The sequence below is a fragment of the Sceloporus occidentalis genome, unplaced genomic scaffold (assembly GCF_023333645.1).
Source record: "Sceloporus occidentalis isolate IW3139 unplaced genomic scaffold, rSceOcc1.0.p SCAF_48, whole genome shotgun sequence".
Classification (NCBI taxonomy): Eukaryota; Metazoa; Chordata; class Lepidosauria; order Squamata; family Phrynosomatidae; genus Sceloporus; species Sceloporus occidentalis.
The window spans coordinates 4623206-4649255 of NW_028317028.1; the positions used below are offsets into that span (position 1 = coordinate 4623206).

The 26050-nt window shown below is 36.8% G+C and overlaps 1 protein-coding gene across 1 annotated transcript in view; it reads left to right on the forward strand.

The window, feature by feature from the left end:
• Positions 1-26050, forward strand: part of TMEM132B (transmembrane protein 132B) — a 206118-nt gene that overhangs the window by 99810 nt on the left and 80258 nt on the right. The gene's annotated exons all lie outside the window — the stretch shown is intronic.

Sequence of the window (26050 nt, forward strand, 5' to 3'; positions counted from 1 at the left end):
CAACATATATATAATTGCTTAGCACTGCCCTGCTGTAATAAAGGAAAGAGTGCGCACTACAGAGAGATTATAGTCTTTAAATGACGGCTTATTTCTTGAGTATACGCTTTTCCCTTTCAGCATGTGGAATCAAAATCTGTTTTACGTAAATATCATTAACATAATACAATTACTGAGCTTCTACAATATTGCGCACTACTTCTCTAGATTAAAGTTTTAATCCAATGGGTGATATTATATAAACATAAAAGAGATCAATTCAAATGGTGAGTAGTTACATAGTATAGTTTATCACAAATTCCTGGATTACTGAATAACGTGGAAGTAATGCATCATAATAAATTATATATATATATTTACTTTTTGGTGCAAAGTTTGAGAAGTGGTGTTATAATCATAGCAACCATCTGCATGTCACTGTTGATTGCAACATTTCATTGATTGTTTTGGTTATAATGCTTTTAAAACTTTTAACTTGAATCAATATTTATATATAACTCCAATGACTATTATCCAAATGTTTCATTTGCTAATTTTGTCCAGGGAAAGTAAATGATGTCTATGGAAAAACATAGTAGGGATATAGTAACTGATCTTGGTTTTTCTATGAAAACACCTTTGTGATTCTAGGTTCTTGCAGGGATTCACCTGGGGCTACCCTTGCCTCTATAAGCAGCTGGTCCTGCCCCAATCTTGTCCACAATCTTGCCAGAAAGGAAGCTTCACGCAGGCAACCCTTTAAGGTTCTCAAGTATAATAATCTGCAAGTAGCAGACGGGGTTCAACATAGATAAATGCAAAGTTATGCATCATGGTAAAAAATAACAATGCAACCTATACTATGAATGAAATATCCCTGGGGAAAACTACCAATGAGAAGGATTTAGGAATAATGGTAGACAACAGATTTGTCAACAGTACACAGTGCCAGTCAGCAGCTGCAAGGGCCTATAAGGTTTTTGCATGCATAAAACAGGGTATTGATTCAGGGGAGGAGGATATCATTTTGCCTCTTTACAGGTCAATGTTAAGACCTCACCTTGAATATGTGCTACAAGGGGGCTACAAAATTAATAAGGGCATTGGAAGATATTAGTTATGAAGAGAGACTAAAAAAGTTAAAATTATATACACTAGAAAAATGGTATCTTAGAGGGGATATGATAACATTATATAAATATATGCAGGGCCAATATAAACAGCTCTTCATTGACCTGTTCATTAACAAAAATGTACAAAGAACAAGAGGTCCCCCTCTAAGACTGGGAGAACAGAGATTTAATAGACAACAAAGGAAAGGATTCTTTACAGTAAGGACAATAAAGTTATGGAATTCATTGCAAAGGGAGATGGTATTATCGAATACATCAGATGTCTTCAAAAGGGGTCTGGGTATTTTTTTTATAAAGGCATGTAATGCAGGCCTATTAAAAGAATAACAATAATATTTTAGAGCTTCATGGAGAAATCAAGAAGTCAAGAAGAAATCTTTTCCCTAATGGCAGAATTGAAGTAGCTTAATTAGGGGTTTTTGCCTTCTTTTGAATCAAGAGTAAGAAGGTTACATAGAAGGGTTGAACTTGATGGTCTTTTTTCCACCTTATTACCTTATTCACTATGTAACTATGTGAATTAATTAGCACATGATTGCTATGTATTGTTGGAGATTTCTTTACTTGTGTTGAACAGAATGTAAAGTTTATCTGTCTTGAAAAATGCGACAGAAGGGGGTGCCTGAGAAACCAGCCACTTACTTCCCTTACAGACAGATTTGCCACAAAAATATAGCGAGTATATGCTAGTCAAATTTCCATGTCCAAAAGTAAAAAATACACTTGCCTGTTCTTTTCTTTTTATAAACAATATAAAGGTTATTTTACTTAATTGTGTCTTATAATGAAGTTATATTTTCAGATACTGGAATTTAATTACAAATCTGCACTTAATTAATTGGCCTTTTAATTACTGTCTTGACCCAGTACTGTCTTGACTAAAAATTGATGATTTCATACACAAATTTACATTACAAGATTGAGTTCTTTTACTAGCAAAATGTAGTATAAAAAAAACCAAAAACAGCACAGTATTTTGTAAAAAAAAAAAGCACAGAAAAATTAAAAAAAATAAATGTCGAGATTCCTATTTCTGGTGTAATCATCGGAGAGCCTGAGCAATTTCATTAGCTGTAGCCTGGTTGGGTACAATGTTGAAAAACAGTTTTTAGTTATTTCCGTTACAACAAATGCTATTTTTTTCCATCAAGATTTGCAACCTCAGTCCAAGGTCAATGTACGTTAACAGAACCCTAAACATTGTTGCTGCCATTTTATTTTTTTCCGGCATGTAACAGAAAGCCACAGATCCTTGAAATTGAAACATTGTGCAGCAGGTAAATCTTGAAGGCCAGGACGAGAAGTCCCTTTTTTGGCAGGACTAGGGTTGTAGGAGTTATGAGTGTCCTATAATTACATTGTGCGTGTACTTTGTCTAGTCTATTTCAATCGAGCTCAGCTAGGCTCTATGAGAGATTGGAAGAGCAGCTGCAAATATTCTTTTACTATACTTGTTACAGAAAGGGAAAAAAATGACCTGGCATTCCGAAAAAGTAAAAAAAAAAAAAAAAAAGTTACTAATCCCTATTTATTGGAAGAAACTAGAGTCTCTTTTAGAGAATGGATTAAGAAAACTGAAGAGGTGAAGATCATGGAGAAATTGGTCCATATCACCTCTGGACGCATGCAGGCATATACAGGAACATGGCTCAGTCGGCTTGAGTTCACCTCCTATGACATGATCAAGCATCTGTTGTCTTAAATATGCCATTTGCTTGAACGGATGTGGGTTTTTCTTTTTTCTTTTGTTTTCTCTTTTTATAATTGTGTACTGTTTTGTGCAACCATTAACTTTTAAGTGTATTAAACTTTTTACAAATGCATAATCTGTGTAAAAAAGACAAAGTGACAAAACAGAAATATGAAATTAACTACTGTTAGATGCATCAAGGCATTTCTGTCTTTTTTATTAAGTAGTCACTTACTATCAAACAGTTTACATATGACATTAGAATGGAATCTGAATGCTATTTATCCGTGAAGATAAAACCATAATGCTTTACTGGGATATCCAGAGAAACCAAAGGGTTCGGCTTTGTATCATATTCTACAGTTCTCTTTTAAAGGTCAGTTGCCAACTGTAACTACAGTATCTCACAAAAGTTAGTACACCCCTCACATTTTTGTAAATATTTTATTATATCTTTTCATGTGACAACACTGAAGAAATGACACCCTGCTACAATGTAAAGTAGTGAGTGTGCAGCCTGTATAACAGTGTAAATTTGCTGTCCCCTAAAATAACTAAACACACAGCCATTAATGTCTAAACCTGGGCAACAAAAGTAAGTACAACCCTAAGTGGAAATGTCTAAATTGGGCCAAATTAGCCATTTCCCCGCCCCAGTGTCATGTGACTCGTTAGTGTTACAAGGTCTCAGGTGTGAATGGGGAGTAGTTATGTTAAATTTGGTTGTATCGCTCTCGCACTCTCACATACTGGTCACTTGAAGTTCAACATGGCACCTCATGGCAAATAACTCTCTGAGGATCTGAAAAAAAGAATTGCTGCTCTACATAAAGATGGCCTAGGCGATAAGAAGATTGCCAAGACCCTGAAACTTGGCTGCAGCACCGTGGGCAATACCATACAGTGGTTTCACAGTACAGGTTCCACTCAGAACAGGCCTCGCCATGGTCGACCAAAGAAGTTGAGTGCACGTGGTCAGCGTCATATCCAGAGGTTGTCTTTTGGAAATAGATGTATGAGTTCTGCCAGCATTGCTGCAAAGGTTGAAGGGGTGGGGGTCAGCCTGTCAGTGTTCAGACCATACGCCGCACACTGCATCAAATTGGTCTGCATGGCTGTCCTAGAAGGAAGCCTCTTCTAAAGATAGACCGCAAACAGTTTCCTGAAGACAAGCAGACTAAGGACATGGATTACTGGAACCATGTCCTGTGGTCCGATGAGACCAAGATAAACGTATTTGGTTCAGATGGTGTCAAGCGTGTGTGGTGGTAACCAGGTGAGGAGTACAAAGACAAATGTGTCTTGCCTACAGTCAAGCATGGTGGTGGGAGTGTCATGGTCTGGGCCTGCCGGCACTGGGGAGCTACAGTTTATTGAGACAACCATGAATGCCAACATGTACTGTGACATACTGAAGCAGAGCATGATGCCCTCCCTTCAAAGACCCTGCTGCAGGGCAGTATTCCAACATAATGACCCCAAACACACCTCCAAGAAGACCACTGCCTTGCAAAAGAAACTGAGGGTAGAGGTAATGGACTGGCCAAGCATGTCTCCAGACCTAAACCCTATTAAGCATCTGTGGGGCATCCTCAAGCGGAAGGTGGGGGACTGCAAGGGCTCTACCTTCCACCAGCTCCGTGATGTCATCATGGAGGAGTGGAAGAGGACTGCATTGGCAACCTGTGAAGCTCTAGTGAACTCCATGCCCAAGAGGGTTAAGGCAGTGCTGGAAAATAATGGTGGCCACACAAAATATTGACACTTTGGGCCCAATTTGGACATTTCCACTTAGGGCTGTACTCACTTTTGTTGCCAAGGTTTAGATATTATTGTTGAGTTATTTTGAGGGGACAGCAAATGTCCACTGTTATACAGGCTGTACACTTACTACTTTACATTGTAGCAGTGTCATTTCTTCAGTGTTGTCACATGAAAATATATAATAAAATATTTACAAAAATGTGAGGGGTGTACTCACTTTTGTGAGATACTGTATATTATCAAAATACAAGGAATAAATACAATCTTGCAATCCTCAACTGTAAGTGTAATTTTTTATGGTATATAACTACTGAATTAACAATCACAATAAGACCTCTCCGTTTTACTTGATTTTGTAATTTTTCTTTGCGGACCTGCTTGGGAGGTTTCATTTTCTTTTCCTCCTGGTTACATAACTTTCATCCTTAAAAAGTTGCAAACACTTCTCTGCAAAAGGTCACTTCGATCCAAAATGTCACAGTGAGAGGTGAGGGGATTCTGACATTTTGAGCTTAGCTTTTCTCTTCTCTGTAGTTTTAAGTGAATCAGGGTGAATGTTGAAGAGAAAACACATTGTAATGTATGTCCAAAATAAATGGATTTTATGTCCCTCTTGCATAGAAACAAACCGGCCTATGTTTCCTAAGAGAGTCTTTTATCTCCTGCCAGGCTTTTAATTATTTCCCTGCCAGGGAAGCCTGTCTGGCAGCAAAAGGTTAAAAAAACTGGTCCATTCTTAAATCCTGATGTGGAGGGAGGATGGATAAAACAAAACATGCCAGGTGGGGGCTGAGGAGTGAGGTGATGACCATCATAAAATGTGTACACCGTGCCTGCACAATCTGAATGGCAGAACTGGGACATGTTATATAATGAGCGATAGAAATTGATTTTATGAAGTGACTCTATGTATGCTTAATTATGATATTCAGAAACTGGGAATAAATACTGACCCACATTCTATGAATTAGTTTACTGTAGGTTGAGATCAAGAAGGTTGAGGTCAAGTCTTCTTGGCTGAAATATACCATGTTCCTCTGACTGATATGTGAGTAGCACAATATAACCTTTGGGTTTTCAAAGGGTTAAACTCCTGGTATGTTGAGGTTCATTTTGAAACCCCAGGATTGTATAAAGAATAAAACCAAGTATGTTTCTCCCTTCAATAATAATGTGCACCTTCTGGCTCTCACAATCCTAAGATTCCTAGAGACTTCCTAGGGCAGGCTACCTGGAGTTGCCCCTCTTCCGGGAGAGTAGCTCTGTGAGGAGCACTTCTTGCTAGCCATTTAGGCAGGAACAATTCTGCATTGTTTGGGGGTGGGAAATGTGTGTAAATTTATTTCTAAATATTGCATTCTTTTTTTTTTCCTTTTTATATACAAATTGAATGGAGTAATACAACAGGAGAGATACCATAAGGGCAGAGCATAAATAAAGTATACAATGTTAGAATAAAGTGCATTATCAGAAAAAAATATAAATACACTTGTCTTAGGGAGAGAGTACATCATATATAAATGTATAATTCTGTAGTTAACTATGGGACATTGTTCTTGCTGGATGCTGAGCGAAAAAAATACAAACGTTTAACAAAAATTTATGGCAGTGAACCTCTCCCTCCAAAAAATAAATGAAGAGTTAGAGAGGTTGATGATACAAACATGTCCAAGATGCCAGAACAAAAGGGTATCAGATGGAGCTTCGCCACATGGTTACTGTCTGACCATCCTATACCAGACGCAGAATACCAATGACCAAAGCTGTGCCCTAGTTGCAGCTAAATTTAAAAGCAAATACAGTGTCCTCCACTAATATTGGAACCCTTGGTAAAAATGAGCAAAGAATGCTGTAAAAAGTTATTGTTTAACCCTTTTGTCTTTTGTTTAAATATATATAAAATACTCAAAATGCTCTCATGGATATCAAACAATTGGAAATACAACACGTTTATTAAAAAAAAATTAATATACGTGCAGCACAATTATTGGCACCCCTATGAATGCACATAAGAAAAGTATATTTTAAATATATTAAAAGGGCTTATCTGATAATCAAGTGGTATTAAATGGAGGAATCAGGATGCTGGATTATGATAATTAAATTGCACTTTATACATTCCTAGTGAATTATATTAGATAGGGAAAACTCCAAAACTTCAAATAGAGTTGGGAAATGCTGAATTATAAGTTTATTATCCAGTTGAGCTCTTTAATTGTCAAATGGATGCCTCCTCTTGATGGTACTAAGTAGTAAAGAGTAAAATGGTTGGCCTGGATTGAGGGTTGTTAATGAAACACCCTTCATAATTCTGTTGTTTCATAAACTCATTGTCTACAGTATGATACCTGCATAGCATCTATCTGTACCTGTGGTGATATAATAATCCCTAAAGCACACTTTGTTATAGTCCTTGTACCTCTTCTATTGAAGTTTCATCTTCTTTCTACGCATGATTGCAATTATCCAGTTTATGTTGCAGCTCACAAAAGATGAAAGGAGTTATCTTCATTTATGTGTGCTCATGTGAGTACCTCTCAGTGCTTCCAGCATCTCTTTCTATTCACCTGTGAATACGTAATGCTTTCTCAATATTAAAGTCAAACTTTGAAGCCTTTTGATGATTTCACTATCTTAATTGATTTTCATATTTGTGCTTCTCTTTTTTTCTGTTTTTAACTGAAACTTTCTTGAGAAGGTGCAAGTTCGGAGCCCTGTACACAGGGATTTTATCTTAGCACGAATAGGCAACAGAAACAAATATGTGTTTGTGTGTGTTCTTTCCCAACAATATTTCATAGACATTTAATGTATTTAAAGCAACATAGAGGTGGTACAAAGGAGGTTTCTTTTACCACCAGCAGCGATGCATTTACCTTCTGACCTAGGGGAGGAAGTCCACCTGCACTCTCAGGGCCTGATGAAGATGCCTGAGCCGATGTGGCCATTACCTGCCAATACCTGTGTGTGTTGGTCCAGCTTACCAGTGTCTGGCAGGAAGGCCAAAGTTAGTGAGTATTTATGGGCCAGCAGAGTATCCCTTACAAAAAATTACTGCACTTTTTCTGAAGTAATACTGCAGTTTTTTGGACATGAAAAAACTGCAATACTGCACTTTTACTGCAGTATTACTGCAGTTTTACTGCATTTGTACTTCACTGTACTGCAGTTTTACTGCACATTTACTGCACTTTTTTTTTTATATTGCAAACCTACAGTTGTACTTCAATGTACTGCAGCTTTATTGCATTTGTACTTGCGTACAAAAATAACTGCAGTAAAACTGCAGTACAGTGAAGTACAAATGCAGTAAAACTGCAGTAAATGTGCAGTAAAAGTGCAGTATTGCAGTTTTTTCATGTCCAAAAAACTGCAGTATTACTTCAGAAAAACTGCAGTAATTTTTTCGTAAGGGATATTCCAAGAAGGGTTCTAGTGGGAGTTGTTTTTATGTTTTCAGTAATTGCTTTACTTATTTAAAACTACAGATGTTCATTGTAAATGATACCTTTGCTCTGTACTCAGCTTATGACTAAGCATTAAGGGCCAAAACGCAAATGTGAAAGCTACTTCTTTTCACACTCCATGTTTATATACTCCGTGTGTATTTAAAATAAAACACTCATGGAAATTGCACTGTTATTCCTGGACTCCTGTGATATTATTGTCCTTTCATTCTTGTTGCGTTAACCCAAGTGTATTGCTCTTATGGGAAAATTCACAGACCAGGCAGCATCTACTCCTTGCTTCAACTAGACCGCTGGTAGCGTTCTCTTATTTAGATGGCAGCTTACTCTTCACTCAGTGAGTACTATATCTTTGATGGATAACGTTTACCTAACATATGTATTTCTTGTCAGATCACCATACCTGGGAACTCTCTGCGTTTGCCCAGAGATTGCCGGGTGAAGCACCGCGGGAGCAGGATCTTGACACGCCCCGCTCACTTTCCCACTGATGTCAACTGGACCTCCTACTGATGTCAGTGGGGCCGCCCACTGACATCGGGGGAACTCCCACTGAGGTCGGGGGAACTCCCACCCATGTCACGGGAGCGCCCTCTGACGTCAGTTGGCAGTCTTGACCGTGTCCTGCAAGAGAAGGCTCAGGGTAGCCAGAGCTCGGAAGTTCCCAGGTATGCAGATCAGTGTGTGATCAATTAATACAAGCTTCTCTTATATTCATTTAAAGGCTCATTGTGTCTATATTACTCATTTGGACTGGGATCCTTATTTTATAAAAAAATATTTTAAAAAAATGCATTTTAGTTTTTCAGAGATTCCCTTCTGTGAGTTTTTAAACATTCAACATACTGCCATAGATGTTTTGCATGTGGTGTTCAGCAACATGTGAAATGCATGTGTCCTGGAAAACATTTGTGACTGATGAAGTCTTCCTAATGTATAATAGATCATATTACAATGTTTTTTGTTTTTTTGTGGGAAACTAAATGTATGATTATGCTCTTAGATGAGTATTGTCAGTGAAAGTATAAAATCAGCCATTATGGCAATTAGCCATGCACCCATAATCTAGCCAAAAGCCTCAAAGGAATCAAGCAAGCCATTACTCAGCATGTACTGTATAACTGTAGCAGTCTGTAGTCTTAACAGTGTAAACTATGGTTTCAGATAACATATTTACAGGATTTCACTGTTGACACATTAATGCATTTTAAATATAGTGATGTCAATTACCGGGATTAACGGGCCAGCACAAGCTAATTAAAGTTGTATCGTTACAGCTGCTTGATCACATTTCAGCTCTGTATTAATAAGAAAAGCAGGCTGCATTTTTCTACAGCTGTATTAATGACTTGTTGACAAACATTATGGCAAATAATGTGCCAGGGACATCAAGATGAAAGCCAGTTCTCTTTGAGCTGGCACAATTTTTTTCTGACATTATGACAGTCTTGTACAAGACAAGATTTCAAGGGTTTTAGGAAAATCATGCTGGGAAAGCAATGGAGCTGTTCAATACAATTTTTTTTAAACAAAACTCTTTTTAACCATAAAGTATTATCTATATATAATATGTAGTCATTACTGTATTTACACTGTCCAGTCATATAAAAGGGTTTTGTGAGTTATTTATTACTTTTCTATTTTGTATATAAATTTAACTATTTGCTGTCTCTCTCTTCAATTTAATTTAACCACGTGAATCCATGCATTGAGGCATATATGTATGCCGATGAAACTTGGTGGACACGATTAATAGACAAATTAAAAGAGATTAAAAAAGGCTGCACTAAAAATAACTAAAATATGATAACCAATAATTTTAAATAAGCTGCTATAGTGAGAAACTCTTCAAAAGTGCATATAAAAACTCCCCCACAAATAAATATGCAATAGTGTAAATGTCAAGCAATAGAAAACAAAGAGTTTCTCTAACTTAGCGCTTTATATAATATAGAATCCATAAGATAAAATAAATTAAAAATACTTAAATTTCAGCGTCTACGGGTTGTTCAGCGGTCTCCATAGAGGTCTCTCAAATGCAAATACCACACAGAATATAAAAAGCAAAGAGAGACATCATAGTGCAAAAAACATCACTGCATCCAATAAAATTCTAAAACCCATACACAGAATGCTCACCATATTCAGAGCCAAATTAAAAATTTAGGCTCATAAAGCATACGTTGGACACTCTTTTGCCGTGTCCCTAATCCCCTTTTTAGAGAATAATCACTCAAGATAGCATATATAATTCAAAGTTTTAAACAATTTATTTAAAACAAAACAATTAATCATTAAGAAAATATATTATAATAAAATGCTTAAATAGGCTCACTGGGACACGTTTCATGCAGGGGTTGTCTATGCACATCGCGCAGACGTCCACCAAGGAGTCTGGGGATGTATTGTTAAGTCGGGGGGGGGTCAGAGAGGCATATCTGGGGGGGCATAACGCATATCAGGGGAGGAGAGTTGCATATCTAGGTGGGCAGAGTGGCATTTCTAGGGGGGCAGAGTGGCATATCAGGAGGCAGAGTGGCATATCTGGGGGTGCATAAAGCATATCAGGGGAGCAGAGTGGCATATCAGGGGGCAGAGCGGCATATCAGGGGGCAGAGTGACATATCAGGGGGCATAAAGTATACCAGGAGGCAGAGTGTCATATCAGGGGAGCAGAGTGTCATATCTAGGGGGGCAGAGTGGCATATCTAGGGGTGCAGAGTGGCATATCTAGTGGGGGGCAGAATGGCATATCTAGGGGCATAAAGTATACCAGGGGGCAGAGTGTCATATCAGGAAGCAGACTGTCATATCTAGGGGAGCAGAGTGTCATATCTAGGGGGCAGAGTGTCATATCTAGGGGAGCACAGTGTCATATCAGTGGAGCAGAGTGTCATATCAGGGGGGTATAAAGCATATTTGGGGGCATAAAGCATATTGGGAGCAGACTCGCATATCTGGAGGACAGAGTGGCATATCTGGGGAGCAGAGTGGAATATCTGGGGAGCAGAGTGGCATATCTGGGGAGTAGAGTGGCATATCTGGGGGGCAAAGTGTCATATTTGGGGAGCAGAGTGTCATATCAGGGGGGCATAAAGCTTATTTGGCGGCATAAAGCATATTGGGAGCAGAGTGGCATATCTGGGGAGCAGAGTGGCATATCAGGGGGCAGAGGGGCATATCTATATCTATATGTGAGGTGCATTATGAATTAAGGGGTATCTTAAAATGGCTATTGGTTTTCCAAATGTCTGTTTGTATATAACCTATGCTGACTATGCTGCATAATAGATGCTAAATACATGCATTCCTGTTCATTAGATAAAATACTGTTTTACCGTTCCGCTAATGTGCATTTTTTCATTCAAAATAAATGTATCTTTCAAATAGCACCAAACTTTAAGGGTGCGGCTTATAATCGAGCCAATACGGTATAATGGTAGTTAGCATTAATTAATAATGAATTAATGGTAATTAAAAGTATGCACTGGTGCTTTTTAGATTGATTGTGTTTGTTTGTTATGTGACTCCGGTATTACTCTGGAAATAAATTGCTTATATTTTTTCTTTATTATTAATAAATTAAACATTTATTAATGCTAAATGTATAAATTGTATATATTGTAAATATATAATATTAATATAATGGTAATTGGCATTAATTGATGGCAATTAAAAGCACTGATGCTTTTTAAATTATTGATTGAGATTTTGTTATGTGACAAAACATCAAAAGAGGCATCATAGATTTGTAAAAAAATATATACTTTTTTTATATTTAAGTCAAATTGTTTCTTGATGTACATGCAGTTTCATCTTGTTTCCAAGAAGTAGATTTAAAAAAAAAAGTTTAGTAGCTCTTTAACTGTTTTATTAAGAGCATTTATCACATCTCAATCAATAATATAAAAAGCACCAGTGCATACTTTTTCAAAACTTATATTGAACACTTTGATTAACTGCTATATACATATATATATATTTGCTAAACAGCTTGAAATTGTTCAAAGTGCCTTTTTACAGTACATTTTACTTATTTGTAAGATAAATTTTGGGACAGTCTGTGTGACTGCCTGAGTCTGTGTGTGTGTGACTGCCTGAGTCTCTGTGTGTGACTGCCTGCATTTCTCTGTGTGTGAGTGAGACTGCCTGAGTCTCTGTGTGTGTGTGTGTGTGTGTGTGTGTGTGTGTGTGTGAGACTGCCTGAGTCTGTGTGTGTGTGTGTGTTTGAGACTGCCTGAGTCTCTGTGTGTGTGTGTGGGAGACTGCCTGAGTCTGTGTGTGTGTGTGACTGCCTAAGTCTCTGTGTGTGTGAGACTGCCTGAGGCAGTATTTTACAAAACAAACACATATATAAAAACATTTGGAGAACTAATCTGACAAATACCAGGCTGTTGGCATGCCTGCAGGTCCCTGACTAACCAACAAGCTACACCAGGCCCCCGAAATATAATTTACAGCCCTATTTTAGTCTCTGGCAGCTTCACACATACACAGCTACCTATTTATAGCCCCTAATTGTCTAAGTAGTCCCAGATTAACCCTGTAGTTTTTCTTAGTCTATAGTAAGAGTTAACTATTTCACCTCTGGATTTGTACATCTGAAACAAATAGCCAACGTCATTAAGAACTATCAGTCCTAGAAGTGATGGTTTGACCCCCTGATCACACAAAGACTTGATGATGTTGCGAATACAAGAGATAGAGTCAACGGAGGCTGCCTTAATCCACAGAAGAACTGTGGTTAGTTCTCCAAGATGTCTAGAACAACCTAACTGAGTTTCTTAAAAATATATGTACAAGTGTACCTAGAAAACATGTTTTGAAGACAATGTATGTAATACCAAATATTGATTTGATTTACAATTTTCTGCTGTTCATTCGCTTTGCATTTTGTCAAATAATAAAAAATAAACCATTAACATATCTATTTTTTTAAAGCATTCTTATTTTAGCACAAAAAAGAAGCAAAATCTGAAAAATAGCATAGGTTTTTTTACATGAGGAAAAATGGGCAGACTAGATTTGCTAAATGTTTCTTATCTGCTGTCACACTGTATGCCAGAAAGACCCTTTAATATGTATCTATTTACATTACTGCCGGGGCTTCTATTATTTATAGGAAAACTTTATCCATTAAGACACTGTGGTACCCATTTACTATGGACCATTGCTCAAAAACATTTATATTTTATGTTTTTACCCAATACACCATAAATGTTAAAATAGTTTCAATATACGTATTGTCTGGTTGCATCGTATCGTTCCAAGTATTGATAACATCACAGTCAAAATTTCTCATTTCTGCTGCAATAAAGTATCAAACCAACCAATAAACAATTATATATTGTTCATCATGACCTCTTGACCCTATCAAATTGATAGAAGTGACCTTTGTTTCATGTAGACAGACATTAAAGTGAAGCTGGCAATACATGTTTTATAACCCTATTAAAAATATTGACATGTTAAAATGTTGTAAAAAAAAACCTGCTAAATATTTGTTACACCTACATTTTCCATCTATGACAAAGGAAGAAAGCACAATAATTATACATCTGTTGGTAGCAGCCAAATTAAGCATTGCAAGGAACTGGAAATAAGATATTATTCCATCCTGGAATTCGGTTAGAATGCAACTGATGTACCAATTAAAGATGGAATGTGGTATTAAATATTCTAAATTAGTAGAATATATTAAATGGCACGATTGGATAAAGAAGTTTTCCCCAGTGGAGTAACAGGAGTAGGAAAAACAAAGAGAAACGTAATAAGAATGTAAAAAGATAAGAAGGGAAAAAGCACAACAGGAAGGAGATAAGGGATGAAAAAGGGAGAAAGAAAGGAGGAAAAGGAGAAAAAATACTGTACCAATATAGTTCTTTATTGATTCGGCCCTCCCAGTTAGGTAGATAAAGAGCCGCAATATGGGGAAGAGCATTTTTTTAACCCACCTGAACCATTTGTATTTATATTTGTATTTGTTTGATCTTGTGTTATCTTTAATACAATTGGTAGGCCTGTGTAAAAGATAAGAAGGAATCTGGACCATACCCGTGTTTATATTCAAATACTATTTGGATAACCATTTATCAGTCATCTTTCTAAAGCTTTGGCTTTCCTACGCCTACAAATGAGTCTATACAATATGTACACCACAAATAAGCTGGCTAAAATATTACCTATTTTACAGAAAAATAGGTATAACCATACCTTTTATCAGGTGTATCAGGGTTTTAATTCCAATCTAAAGGTGAATGAGCAGGTTCTTATGGATACACAATCTGAAGTTCACACCATCATTCTCAGATTATATAGCATTTTATGGTATTCTATTTGGTACTTTTCTCACCAGCGACTAAACTCAGGACATCTTTACCTCCAAGTGATAGTTATTCGAATTATATGGTTGCCATCATTAGTGAGTCAATATAACTGAATTATCTTGATGGGTTATTGAAGGGATTGTATTCAAGTATAAGTTTTGTAGTCAAGTGTAACACCAAGGCAGCAAACGTGATCCGTTGGGACATATAGAGCTTCAGGTAATGGGATGCCATCCATGATGCAATTCCAGAAAGACAGTCAGTGAGGCGAGTTAGAAGAGAGGGTAAATATAGATTAGTGTGCCATCTGCTTATTGGTGATACTGGAAACCAAAAGGAAGATATTGTTTGTACAAAGAAAGATGTGTAGATGGAGAAGAGTAGGGGCCATAGGACTGAGCGATATGGGAGAACGTATGAACAGAGAAGTAAGAACAGGTGCCATGAGCATGAAGGGCTTGCAAAAGGTGGGAATGATCAACAGTGTCAAAGGCTGTAGTAGTGAACATTTGTTCTAGCAGTAAGATCGTGAGTAATTTTGATAAGAGCCATTTCTGTGCTGTGGACGGAAGCCGGATTGTAGAGGGTCACAAAGGAATTGCTCAAGAAGAGGAATTGTCCTGCAAAAACAACTGGCAATACACAGAACACGAACACATATTTTAATTTATTTTATTACTGTGAAGAAGTCTACAAACTTTTTCATTCTCCTGAGAAAGCCAAGCATACATTTGGCGAAACGCGTTGAGACTATTTTGGATCCTTATTATAGACTTTATATGTACCATTGAGCGCTTGCGCATAACATTTGTTGTATTATATTTTTGTCATTGTGATATTGCACTATTGGAGTTTTATTACCATTTCAGAAATTTTAAAGAAGATATTCAAATAAGTTCTTACCACAGCTTTCGATGGGCTTTCTACACAAAGTATGTATATATATATATATATATATATATATATAATAAACGATTTGTAACCTATGTGTATCACCCTTTAAAAAAACGAAAAGAAAGTGAGCATGCCACAGGGTTTTCATTTAAAAATAAAAGCTATAATGCAATTTCAGCCCCACCTGGGGACCCAGACCATTTCAGTCTCACCTTGGGACTTTTATCAAGACTTGGTAATAATTAAAAATCCTTGGTGTGCTCTCTTTCTTTATTATATTATTTATTACATATTTGCCACATTAAACTATATAAGGGAAACAACTGATAAAGACAAATAAATAAAGAAAGGCATTTAAGTACATTTTGACATGCAAGAAGATAATTGGCTGGTTAAGATTCATTAGTCTGCTGCTGGAACTGTGAATTTAATGCCTCAATTTTAAGATGTAACAAAAGCACTCAAGAAAATGATGGTTGGTAAAAACAAAAAAAAAGTGATAAAGACTCTGCTCTGTACAATTAGAAAATAAGAAAAAATATACATAGCATAATTTACATGTCTAAAACAAATCATAAAACATATGCAAAACATTGTTCATTTGGCAAGTAAAGAAAACTGTAGCAAAAAATACTTTCGCCCTAGCTGGAGGCGTTTAAATGAGAACACTCAGTCAATGCTTATTGTTTCCATTTGACTGGTGCTTTGAAACATTAAGCCTATGTTTTTAAATAGAGACTAATGGCCTCCCTGCTAGTGGTGCTCAAAGGGACATGATTATTATTTTTTTTACTTTTTTTTACCGAGACACATCACTCAGTGTAAAAATATGTCAACATGTCAATGTCCTTTTTTTAAATTGCAACTCCATGGTGCTTGTTTTTTTCTTTTTATAGTTTTTCCTTAGACCACCACTGTTAAGTAGCACCAAACAGCTGCTTAACTGACCACCTATATAAAACAAGGGGTTCCTCATATTGTTTTCCTTGTAGTAAGCTTTTACCGGACTGTTCAACAGTCGTGATAAAAGCCTCCCAGATGGCCTGTATTAAGGGTGTTTTTCATTCTTTGTGTAAATTGTTAGTTAAGCCTGTGAGGTCGGTAAATAAACTTGTCATGTGATATTTATATATCTATATGCATATATACAAGTTTATTTTAACAGTTACTACCGGCATTTTACAAATATTACTAATAATTTCATATATGTATATGATTACTTTTCAGCTTTCACATGCTTGAAATAGACTATGTAATCCAAACTGGTTGCCCTTCTGACAATTTGTACTAGAAAACATGGAAATTAACATCAATAACAGCCCTATGGGCATTGTAGTATACTTTTCTTATTCTTATCAGTTTGCAGAAACATTGATCTACTTTTTCTTGATTTTTCCACGGCTCTTTAGCATTGTCTGTCTTGATCATCCTTATAGCAGATTTTCTTGAGAGCACTCAATACCTTGGATGAAAAGTTCTTCTTTGCCAAGTCTACAAAGAACAACCTCATGTTCTGGTGTAACGTTGTTTCTGAAAAGCACCTTCCTCTCTAATTGATACCCTTGAGGTAAATAGGGAATCTCGGCCATCTTTCTTGCTTTCTCATTTGGCATAGACGTTGTCATTGATTGTTCTATAGTTAATGAGTGTTGTAAGAACTACATTCTGGGTGATCACACTTCTAGTTTCCTATTTTTGTTTTATGTTCCCCAAAAACGTCTCCCTTTTCTACAAGTTAGATAAATATCTGTGTGATGTTGTGAATGTAAAATAGACATACACTTCAAAACATTCAATATGTGATTGAAGAAAGTAGTGCATTTTTAAGGGAAAGATGGAAAATTAAGAAATTGAGACATGGAATGTTCTAGTTTTAAGAAACTCAAAGCAAGGGACACATGTCATAAAGGGACACATGTCATTTTGGAGGTCCACTTTATAAATCAGGCACCCTGACATTCTTACTAAAATAAAATTATGTTCAACAAACAGATGACAGTAGGCACACTGTATGGCATGAACAATATTTTAAAATAGTCTTCAGAAAAAAGAGGTTCTCATAGCTCAGGAGAGAACGGTTTATTTCTATGAGAGCCCGTAATTATGATGTTGCTTTAAGAAATGGCACGCTACTAAGCGCAAACAGTATGATTGGATATATATTTTTATTATTGAAATGACAATATACCTTGTTGTCTGTGTATAATTGAGACTATAGATTTTCTCATGCAGTTAATATGTCAGGGTAATCACGAGTTTTGCTTTGAGGCAAAACAGTAGGGCGTCACTGGAATAACAACTTGTGCAGGAATGCCTGCTGTTCCCAACAACTCAGCTTGTTCATCTTGTGTATCCATGAGAACCCAGCTAAATGTTCCATCTATTGCAGAGCCATTAACCTTTTAGAGGGGAATCCGATAACTCTATTGGAGGTCTTTGCAGCACATCATCCAGTCTCATGTGATGTGTGACCTATAAGTACCCTAGACAAGTCAACAACATTATTGACAGATCTTTCTTCAAAAATAACAAAGACTTCCTAATATTTGTTGATTTATCTGGGTTACATACATAGAATGATTTGAGTACTTGAAAATCCAAAATGAAAATTATATATTGAAAACAGAAACATAGACCTCCCATGACAAATCAAACTGTGGTCACACAGCTAGAGGGTATCTATAGGTTCCTCTAACGAGATAAAAGGTAAAGGAATTATTAAAACAGTACAAGAAGTCAAGAAGGCTTGGGAAGTGCATGAACTAATAGCCATGAAAAGGGCAAACTGGATGGGACAATTGGTTCAATCTATGAATGTTATATGATATATGTAATGGAGCTGGCTAGTCCGACTGACTACATCCGCTGACTTGTGCTCCCGTAGCCTGGGACAACACACTCTTTCCCCGGTTTCCCAAGACTCAGTGTAGGGTATAACCAAAACGAAGACTACCTTATTTTTCATGCACATGGTTGGATAGAAACTTGATTCTGTCTTGTCTGTGTTATTGTTGGCATATGAGATATTTTAAATGGCTTTAAGTGTAGTACATTTAAACTGCAAACATAGATATGTATAAGTGTATCCTACTCTTTAACTTTAGTTTATGATGTTTCATATTCATAGGACTTCTCTAGCAATGTTTCATGCAGAACATAAAGTAAATGAGTTCTGTGCACAATAGTTTTGATAATTTAAATAGAAGACTTGACATGAATTGATGTGGAAAACAATTTAAGAATTTGTGGGGCTCCTAAATCAAAACTAACAGTGTTGTAAAAATTTTATATTTGTATTTTGTAGCATAATAATTTGTTATTAATAATATATATAGCAGCAGGAATTTAAGTAGATTATGCAGGTCTAAGGACATTGTAATAGATGTAGACGAGTATCCCATAAAGCAGGGTAGGCCAGGCTTCAGTCGACAATATAACGTATACTGAAAGCAGGAGAGTTCAGTAGATGTAGTCAAACAAGCTGAATCAGGATCCAGATGCCAAGTCAAACAAACCAGGTCAAGAGGAAAAGCAACAGAGCCAAATCAGGAACCAATAAGCAAAGTCAAGGGCAAGCCGGGTCACAACGGGTTAAACAAATCAAACTCAAGCAGGAACAAAGGTACACACTTACACCAACCAAGGGTAGTGAGAAAACTAAGGTGCACCATTAAAATAGGCAGGCAGGAGCAAGAACAAGGTGATTGAGGTCGCCTGAGGTTTGCGGTCAGAAGAGTGGTGGCAGCACAAGGAGGTCTTCGGAGTGGGTACTGCTGCAGTAGACCTCGGAGGGCAGTTTGACCATGGGGGTTGGTTGACCATGGGGGTAAGTCTTGACAGACATTGTATTGACAAGCATTGTACTGATCAAACTGATTTAAGATTTGACACAAAGTGCAAGAGTATCTTCCTTTGAGGGCCATTTCAAAGACATACAGTGCTAACTCTCAACTATTTACAAGAGATGGCTTACAATGGCAGGTTATTGTGGTAGAGGTTGTAACTAAGTAGGACCAAATAATTTTCATGATTAAACTGTTAACAGGGATGGATCTGTTTATTAATACTATTCTGAAAGGCAGTAATATATTATTGACCCTGAAAGACCGTTTCTGTTGTCTGCGGCCTTGATGCATGAAACTGAATAATTAAATCAAATCTGTTTACATTTTCCCAATCTCTAGCGTCAAGTGCCTAGCTCGACGATCTAATATTGTCTTTCATCAACTTAAAATTACAAAAGCATAACAAATGATTGCATTCCAAAATAGAATTAAGATTGTTGTAATGCAAAAACTGCCAATATATATAAGAAGTGCGTTCTATGCATTTCTGCCACTTACTAATCAGAATGTTAAGCATAATAGCCATTCTTTTCTTGAGGCAGTTAATTATGTTATGAATGCTGTTATCAGTGCATATTAAGAATACAATACACGACTTTCATAGAGAGAACTGGATGCAATTACTACGATTACTGCAATCAGAATGCGTTTACTGCAGCTATTATGTCTTGTCGCAGAACTTTCTAGCCCGCCTAAGCCTTCTTAATATGAATTTCAGGGATGTGTTGCTGCGCACGCAATGTTGTCAGGTGCAAAACATTGTGATTTCCAGATTATCAGACATTCATTTTTGCAGTGAGGTACCTGTCTGCCACTGAGATGAAGTACACTCACAACTCAGCAGCATTTAATTAAGTGTTGGCCCTGTGTAGATGAATTACACAAGAGCATTTTATATAAGCAGCATTTAGCATTTATTTAGTGCAGAAAATGCTGTTTACATTTCAAAGATTAACACACGTATATATGTTGCGACAGGTCCAAAATTGGGAATTGTCGAAGATTGTAATTGTGGCCTGTACACTGTTGGCTCTCATTACTTATATATTCAGATTATTAAAGGAAACACAAACACAACACGTGAGACTAGCAAGCTATTTAAGTGTCGTCTGTTCTCAACTGAGGTAATTTTTTTTCCTTGTTGTAAACAAATACAACCTTTGGAAATATCAAATGGGTTTCTCTAAAAGAAAAAAGTCCAGATATGGACCTCCTTGCTAACAGTGCTCAGAGGGATACCAACCACACCTCACTAATGAGATGACAAACTTTGTGGTTTTTGGTTTCTTCATGTCAAGGCCTTTCCTGTGAGGGACCAGGCAAAGACCCACAGACGTTCTTTTATACTCCATACTATCGGGACACATGCTGTGTGTTTGCACTTTGTGAATTAAACAGCAGTGCACAATTTTGTGATGTTCCTTTTTACATAATGATGTTTACATATTAATATGATGTTCTTTGTATTATTTTTTAAACTATGCTGGGTATTCCACTTCTTTTAAGTTTACAGTTGTCACTCTGTGATCCAGTTCTGTAATTTTCCTAGTGTTTCTACATAGTTTCCTGACCATGTATGGTAATAGACCTTCTGCCTTATTTTCAACTTCGAATGAACTTCACCTCCCTTACCCTATTGGCTTGTCAAAGGTTAAGAAGTTTTGGTTTTCCCTTAGTACCAGGATAATAGCGAGACTTTCTGCTGCTGGGTCCAAAACCAAAACAATGCTCACATCCATTATGTCAAGATTAATAAATTCAATCTCTCATGCTTTCTCACACAGGGCTGCCATCAGGGGGTGCAATGACATCTGTTTTGGTTTGGTAAATACCCAAATACATTTGTAGAAAGGATTGAGTTCACTGAGGAGAGAAAACAACCTTAAATTCAATGCAGTATCTGCCTGCTGGTGAACTCCAGAGATTAGTACTCCACCTTGTCAAGATACTGCCAGGAATAATTTCACGCTACTTTAAATTCTTTGAATTATTTGCATTGGGTTAAGTTTCAACTTAACTATTAGTAAAAATATTGGTAGTAACAAACACATGCAATTTCCTTGTGGCTGTTGCATTGAATAGAACATAGGAGCCCCTCTAATGATGGTATTCATGCTGCCATTGGATAAAGTAGCCACGACTGGCATTATAAGTGCTGTACATCAAAATTGCAAAAATGCTATAGAGTTCGGCAGAGAAGCATGATAATAACAATTTCCAGAACTGTGTATAGGATCTCAAATAATATCTAATGAGGAAAGTAGGGAATTTTTGTGTCTGATCAAAGTGACAAGACAATTTTGAGGAAATAAACACAAATTAAAGAAGTTAGAAGATATCAAAGTAAGAACATGCTTGTATGTCAACCCGGTGTAAACATATCATCTTCACGGTTATATTTTTGAGTTACGTGTTTGTGCCTACATAAAAAACATCCTGAACTCAAAAGTTTCATAAAGTAAATGAACACAAATGCCTTGTTTAATAGCTTGTCTCTGCCATTGACGTTTAGAAGATGTTTCACACTGTCTGTACATTTGTGCAAATGAAAAATTCACAATTAGCTGATTGCAAAAGTCTTCAAAAATTAAATTATATGACCCACAACAAATATTCTGCTCTAATACTGGTCGTTATGGAAACCTTTAACTTCTCAGCAGCACCAGAAGGCAAAGACCCTGCATACTGTGTTGAGGGTCCGCTCTCCATGTATGTATTTTGTATTATACAGTAGAAAATGTAAACATGCATGGGGTAGACTTTACACTGTCCTGGATATAAGACAAGGCCAAGAACCACATAAGGTTTTAAAATTTCAACAGCAAGAGAAACAGGCAGACTAAGAATGAGGAAATACCGTAGTTTAAATCTGAATTTAAATAGTATTTTATTATATTTTGCAAATCAATGTGCCAGTTTTTCACTATAATAGGTCAGTTATGCAATAATGAACATATAGCTATTATAAGATATATAACATTTAGAGACTTTAAAAACAAATATCACAGCTTCAAAGGATCTAGCTATAGACCAAGGGACTTTGAGCCTCCTTCAAGACTGCAGGGGTCTTTGTAATGCCCACGCTTTTCAATCATTGACTCACATGTATAAGTGCCTAAGTACTTATTCTGACTGTGATATACTAGTAAGAAATTCACCAAATTGGTTGAAGCTTAAGTTTAGTAAACTTGGTTAAGAATATGGTTATGTCAGTATGTCAGATATAGACCTTAACATGACAATGAGTAAATGTTTGGAACTATCTATAATACCTAGCTATAATATATATTTTATCGTATTAATGATGAAAATTGCAGACAAACCATGAGATATATATGTATAATCATTTTCCATATTCATATATTATTATTTAAATATTGATATTCCATAGAAAGATAAACCATTAATTATCACATCAGTGATTTTACAAACTCAACAACTGCACACTTCTCCATGATAAAAACAGAATGAAACTGTTCCCCATATATTTGTATTGTATAAAACTGTATAGAAATTGAGTGGAGTTTTACTAGCAACAATGTAAAAAAAACACTGTGCAGTATCAGTATTAAATTGAGCAGTAAGGGCTATAATCAGCCTTAAGCAACTGAAGGAGGTGAATATGTGTGCCCATGGAGCAGAGCACTCCCTGACAATGCCTGGATGGCATTTAGTAGGGGTATACATCTTTCTCTAACTTCTTCTGCCAGTTAATGTTTGTCGATGTTTATGTTGATTAGATGATGGATTCAGGAAGAAGAGAATTGGAGAGTCCAAATAACTCAATGAGAAGACATATATATATCATTTGTGTTTTACTATTTTGCTTAATTAAAAGGTATTGCCAGCAACTCAAGACCCTGCCGTTTCTTGGACCAATGGGGTTAGCAGAGCCTAAAACAGTTTTTCCTCAAAACAGCAAGAATTAAGTGGATAAGATTCAAGAAACACCTTTCTAAAGCATAAATATTGGGGATTCTGTCACACTATAAAGTCAAATATTGCTTAGCCGGCAGCTATGCCAAAGTGCTCCAAGTTTGGCAAGTCTAAACTAATCTAATAGTGCTTTGCATTTTTAACCCAATGAGGCTCTCAAGCAACTTAAAGCCTTCCTTGATCACCATTAATAAGCCATCTGTGTGGCAAGTGCAGCTGCTCAACTGCAAGGTTTGGTCAGAACCTGTAAATATGCACAACAAAAAATATACAGAAAGGAGAATACACAACGTAAAAAAAGCATAAAAGGGATCCACATTCAGATTCCTGGGTTGCTGCTAGATTAATAATGACCAATAAGTACACAAAACAAAGCAAGAACACAGTTTTTCCTGTATGGAAACATTTGGTCCATGGATATTGGAATATAGCTTTTGAGCCTTGTAGGTAAAACTAAATTATTAGTATTAATTGTCGCTATAATCGTGGGAAACCTTTGATCTCTGCCATGAACTACCTGCAATTTTTGAAAAACAATGTGTCGTTGTGATAGAGGGACACACTGAGAAGCATAATACACAGGCAGATTCTCAGATATCAGGGATGACAGAAGTACATGCTGTTTCCAGCATTTCCCTTTTAAAAAACAAAATGATAATGACATCTAATTATAAGATGTGATCACACCTGTACCCTGAACAAACCAGCCCTAGGTGTTTACAAGCAGAATATCAAAAGGATGCCTTGTACTAATGCATACATGAGAACTAATTTATTTAAGCAATTAAGGTCAGTGATCTGTCTCGGTGCAGAATGATTTCTTTAAACATCATTCTCTAAGGTACATGGTACTTTGAAAGCTCTAGTTATTATGCATGTCTATAGTATTCATGCTGTATTGTTATAAAGTACGCAAATCCTTGTAAGAATTTTTAGTGTTTATAATTAAAGAAAAAGGACCACGAATAACAGATGAAGAGAATGGGGTTAGCTTGTTAAAGTGGCCTTGCAGTTATTTGAATGAATCTCTTTATTGCATGTGACAACATGTTTCCTTAAATCTAAAGCGGCTACCTGTAACCATGCTGGGTTTGCACACTGTGTGAGTAACACATAAGTAAGCTGATGGCCCATATAGATGTGTGTGAGCAAGGGGGGTGCGGGAGGGTGTATGGAAAATGGCAAGTCCTGTGCCCAATCTTGGTCCTGGGGCAAGTCCTATGTGTGCAATCTGGGTGCAAGGACTGGCATTTGGGGTGTAAAACCTGTGATATATGTCGACAGTATGGGGTTTCAATGCATTATTTTTTTGATCTATACTTTCAATGCTGAGTTTGCGTGTAATTTTTCAGTTGATCTATAACTGCAAGCCTGGGTTTGTGTGTTATTCTGTTGCTATAGACATGCAATTCTATGTTTCCATGTGTTATTTATTAATACCTGCAAATCCAGGGTTTGTATGTCTTATTCAGTTGATCTATACCTGCAATACCATGTTTCCATGTGTTTATTTGATCTATACCTGAACTACATGAGGGAGGAAAAGAGAGGTATTTTTTGTGTTGGAGTTGAGGGTGTGATTGCATGCTAGGGAGGACGGAGGTGGGTGTCCCAAGCAAATGCTTGCCCAGGGTCCAATCAATATTAAAGGTGGCCATGCCTCTGACATACCTTTATTGTCGCTTGTGCAGCCAAACACGCCCTTTAGTGTGTAGCCACCACCCACACGGCCACACCCTGAAAATTGAGAGCTTAGCATACGAGTGAGTGAATCCAGCAGCCTGGTACACATAGGTCAGTTATTGGCCACTGACTTTAAAGTGCAAGTTAAAATTTTAATTCCCTTTCCAGCCCTTATGTATGCCTCAACCTCTACATAAAGATGTTTATTCACTAAAGGAAGAGTTACACTTCAACTTCTCCACTTTACCATTCATTATTAAAGGACAACCACTAATGAGTTTCTCCAGCTAGAATGGAGCTGGCCCTGTGTAATGCATAGGTCCATATGTGAGGAGACCTGAAGAAATTTAAAGATGTTGGAGTTGAAACCTCACTCTTCCTCCAAACTCTCCTGACAACCCTTTCTCTTAGTTGAACATGAAAACATACACGAAGGGTGCATTTTCGTTGTTCAGCCCGAATACCGAACATATGAATATGGCAGCGGCAAAACGCATACGAAGATGAAGACACACAACACGAAGAATCTTCGTGTTCATCTTCATCTTCGTTTACTAAGCTCCCCGGTCCCTTCCCTATCTAGCCTACCTTACCTACGCAGCATCGCAGGGGGTAACAGGAGCGGAAATCCATAGGTTCGACGTCAGGAGTTAAAGGGTCGTGCAAGCGACTCTGTTGGTCGCCGGCAGGGCCTCCTCTGGCATCAACCAATTGCTTAAATAAATTAATTATAGCTGTTAATATTTACTGTCTTTGATGCAGGTTTTATTATTATTATGTCTAAAAAAGATTAAGTGTTAAATCTAATTTAAACAACATTAACAATCGCTAGACTCTATTCAGGGAAATACTTATACCTTAGTAGAAATTCTGTTGACGCTGATTGAAGGACATAACTATCAATTAAAAATGTTGTACAATTATAACACAATTGTACAAGTATAACCTAATATTTGTAAATATTGTGGAGTTAAACTGAAATATCATATTGTCATTTAAGCATAAATAAAGTTTTGCAGCTCAAAATATGAGCTGTTTCCATCCATTTGATAACAAAGACATAATCACATGGGCATATTGGATACCTCATATGTTCAAGAGAGACATTCAGATGGGACATAATTTAACAGGCGTTCCTAAACATCCTATTTTCCAACTTCTAGTGCCAATCTGTCTAGAAAAAAAATGTTGCTACCTCCAGGCCACGTGAAAAGCCTCCTAATAGGAGAGTGATGGCAAGCACGCTAATTAGAAAGATTGCTTCTTTCAGACAGGTATAGAAAAAAGGACTCTGAGTCACCTGTGATAAATTAGAGCTATTGCAGCATTGATT